This window comes from Spinacia oleracea, chromosome 2 (genome assembly GCF_020520425.1).
Source record: "Spinacia oleracea cultivar Varoflay chromosome 2, BTI_SOV_V1, whole genome shotgun sequence".
NCBI classification, from domain to species: Eukaryota; Viridiplantae; Streptophyta; class Magnoliopsida; order Caryophyllales; family Amaranthaceae; genus Spinacia; species Spinacia oleracea.
The window spans coordinates 41,963,158-41,967,429 of NC_079488.1; positions in this window are offsets into that span (position 1 = coordinate 41,963,158).

Below are 4,272 nucleotides of genomic sequence, written 5' to 3' on the forward strand. Positions count from 1 at the left end.
GTTAAGACTTGATTTTGCGTCTAAAAACAAGCCGTTTCGGGTTTTGAATTTCGGTTTTACGGGACGAGGCCCGGCTTGCTCGGTTTTGTGGGTCGGTGCCCGAATTTGACTTGCCTTATATGATTTTGAGTGGAAAAGGCTTATTAAAACCAATGGAATGGTCTACTAGATGATATTGTACTTGTATTTTGAAATTGGGTTTTGAAAATTGTATTTTGTACCGAGTTCTAGAAGGGGAACGGCCTCGGGAGTTGGATTTTGTATTTTCGAGATGTTCTTAGCAATTGGGATTTCCGCACGGAGTTGCTCCAACCGTCTAGTAAGGATAATGGTATCGTCATCATCCCAGAGGGGAGACACAAATTAGGTGTCTACATCTGCCCGTGAGATTAAACCTAAGCTGCCAGAGGGGAGGTTGGTAAGGATGCTTCTCCTAAGCCTCAGCGATCTATGCAAGAGCTGCTTTGCTGCATTTCCATACAGTACCTGGAATCAAGTCTGGGATCAATCTTCAAGAATCTATGGCCATAAACTTCCATACGATGATGATGATGATGAGGACGTTTGGGAGTACCCCGAGAACTACTTCTATGATTAGTTTCTTATGTTTCAAGTCCAGAGTCTGTCTTTCAATTTTCGAGTCTAATGATGAGTCTAAGAGTCTAGAGTTAGAGTCTTGCATCAATCAAGTGCCCTTAGAGGCCGAACTTCAAGTCAAAGTTGTCGATGTAATGATTGTTAATTTCAATAATACCTCAATTTCCTCCTACTCTTCAAGTCCAAATTCAAAACACATTCCTAATCCAAACAACTTTTCTTCTCAAGAAACTAACCTTGAAATCTTAAAAGCTATCGAAAATCATGAAAACAGGACGCCCATAATTGAGGAAACAGAAAAGTTAAACCTTTCTAACCCCAGTGATCCAAAACTAGTTCAGATTGGTTTAACTCTATCTCAAGCAGAGCGGGGCGATCTAATCAAGTTACTTTCAGAGTACATCGATGTCTTCGCATGGTCCTATCATGATATGCCAGGGGTTGATCCAAGCATCGGTCAGCATACAATTCCCCTCATTCCAGGTTCAAAGCCCATCAAACAGAAACTCCGTCGCATGAAACCGGATGTTTTCATCAAAATCCAAGAAGAGGTCTCTAAGCAGCTAGAGGCCGGTTTATTCGAGAATCCAAGTATCCAGAATGGATTGCAAATGTTGATCCAGATCCAAAGAAAGACGGCAAAGTCCGAATGCGCTTCGATTACATAGATCTTAACATGGCTAGCCCTAAAGATGGTTTTCCACTACCACACATCGACATTCTGGTCGACAACGTAGCAAATCATGCCTTACTCTCGCTTATGGACGGGTATGCAGGCTACAATCATATTCCCATGGCAGAGGACGATATGGAGAAAAAAACCTTCATCACTCAGTGGGGTACATATTGCTACACAGTTATGTCGTTCGGACTGAAGAACGCAGGGGCTACTTATCAAAGAACAGCCACAACCATCATAAGGGATATGATTCACAGAGAAATCGAGGTATATGTCGACGACATGATCGTCAAAACCAAAGAGCGACATGAACATACAACAGTGCTTCAAAAATTCTTCAGCAGACTCAGGCAATACAATATGAGGCACAATCCTCAAAAATGTGCATTCGGGGTAACGTCAGACAAGTTTCTCGGGTATGTCATCAGCTCTCAGGGCATCGAGGTCCTTCCGAAATCAAGGCCAATCTAAACATGAAACTGCCAGCGAATGAAAAAGAAATTCGGGGGTTCCTTGGAAAATTACAATACATCAGCAGATTCATATCAAAACTCACCAGAGTTTGTGAGCCAGTATTTCGAAAACTCCGCAAGAGTGAGCCTAAGGTATGGGACGAAAACTGTCAGCGTGCATTTGACACCATCAAAGGCTATCTTTCAAATCCACCAGTGTTGAAGGCAGCAATACTGGGCACCCTGCTCAGGCTTTATCTTACAAAAACAAACTCAACAGCTGGGGCCATGCTTGCCCAAGAGATCGAAGGCAAAGAAAATGTCGTGTACTATTTAAGCAATAAGCTACTCGAGTACGAAACCAGATATACTCAACTCGAAATGCCCAGTATCGCCTTGGTTTGGGCCACAAAGGAACTCAGACATTACATGCTCTCCCATACAGTGCATGTAATTTGCAAAGCAGATCCTCTCAAGTTCCTATTCGGAAAACCAACTCTCAACGGACGGTTGTCCAGATGGTTGGTTATGCTAGCTGAATTTGATCTAAAGTACATCCCTCAAAAATCAATCAAGGTTTTAGCGCACTCTAATTTCCTAGCCGACTGTCCTATCGAGGCAGAAGAGGAGAATTACGACCTACCCGATGAGCAGATTCTAATGACAAGCGACGACAGCTGGTCGCTGCACTTTGACGGTGCTTCTAATCAATGCGGATGCGGTGTCGGGGTAATCCTTATAGCTCCTTACGGCACTCACACTCCAATTTAAGAAAAACTATAATTTAATGTCACAAACAATGCGGACGAATATGAAGCATGCATTATGTGCCTGGAAGCCGCCATAGCATTGGGTGTCCATAAACTTCGAGTGTACGGGGACTCTTCTCTAATCATCAACCAAATTTCCGGCAAATGGAAGGTCAAAAGCGAAAGTCTGGCCCTTTATCAGTCCTATCTTGAAAAGCTATCCGAGCAAGTGGAAGAGCTTCGTTACACTTACCTACCCAGAGAAGAGAATCAGTTTGTCGATGCACTGGCGAAACTAGCATCAATGAACAACATTCCAAATGGCATGGCTGAAATTCCACTTACAATTTAAACCCGTCTAGAAGCAGCATATGTCCATGATATTGATGATATCGAGCCTGAAGAAGATGGACCTTGGTTTTCACACATTCTAAGGTACTTACAAACTTCTGAATATCCACAACATTTCTCAAGCAAGAATCATAGGGCTTTACGCCTTCAATCAACAAACTTTGTTCTAGAAGGTGGCATCTTATACAAAAGGTCTCCCGGCGGCCTCAACCTCCAATGTGTTGACAAGCACGAAGCACAAAAGGTCATGGACACCGTACATGCCGGGGTTTGTGGCACTCACATGAATGGGAATATACTAGCTCTGAATGTTATTAGGGCTCGGTATTACTGGACCACCCTCGAACAGGACTGCTACTTCTTCGTCAAGAGGTGTCCTATTTGTCAAAAGTGTGCGAACCTGAAGCACATTCCTCCATCCTTACCATATTCACAATCATCACCATGGCCATTCTCAGCTTGGGGTATCGACGTCATCGGCAAGGTCACTCCAACAAACACCGGGGGTCATGAGTTTATATTAGTTGCAATCGATTATTTCACTAAGTGGGTCGAAGCCAGATCTTTCAAAGTACTGGGTTCCAAGCAAGTGGCCCAGTTCATACAAGAAAACATCATATGTAGATACGGCGTTCCTCACGAGTTTATCAGTGACCAGGGAACCCATTTCCAAGGCGAGTGTAAAACTATTCACCGAGTACAAACTTCAACATCACCGTTCTTCGGCCTTATCGCCCACAGACCAATGGGGCAGTCGAAGCGGCCAACAAAATGTCAAAACCATTATCATGAAGATGACAACCAATCACAAAGACTGGCCCTAGAAACTACACTTTGCATTGTGGGGGTATCGAACTTCAATTCGCACTTCTGATGGCGCTACTCCATTTTCATTGGTCTATAGTATGGAAGCGGTATAACCTATTGAGCTGGAACTTCCTGTTAGGTTATGATACATATGACAAAACATAAATCATGCGGAAAAACCTTAATGCCAGGAAACATATTATTTACACATAATCATTTAGCATAATTTAGGAGCATAAACTTTGTAGCGTACCCTCCCTAGCTGCGCCCGAACCGAACAAGAACAAGTCTTTAGGACTCCAAATGTCGTCCCTCCGTAGATAGTCCATAGTACGTCCGGATCCGCCTCAAGTTAGACCAACTAGAATCTCCCTTAAGGTTACTAGGAATTTCGGCTATTGTGTTTGCAAGTGTATGGCTGATTTTTCTTTCAAAAACTTGCCCTTTGAATACTTCAATTGTATCTATAAATTATGACCCTAGGCTCTTATTTATAGAGGCATGGAAAGGGAATTGGAATCCTAGTAGGATACGAATTAATTAAACTTATAATCCTATAAGAACTCTAATTAATTAATTTATCCTTTTAGGAATAGGAATTTAATCATATACCAAATCCTAATAACTCTAGGAATCG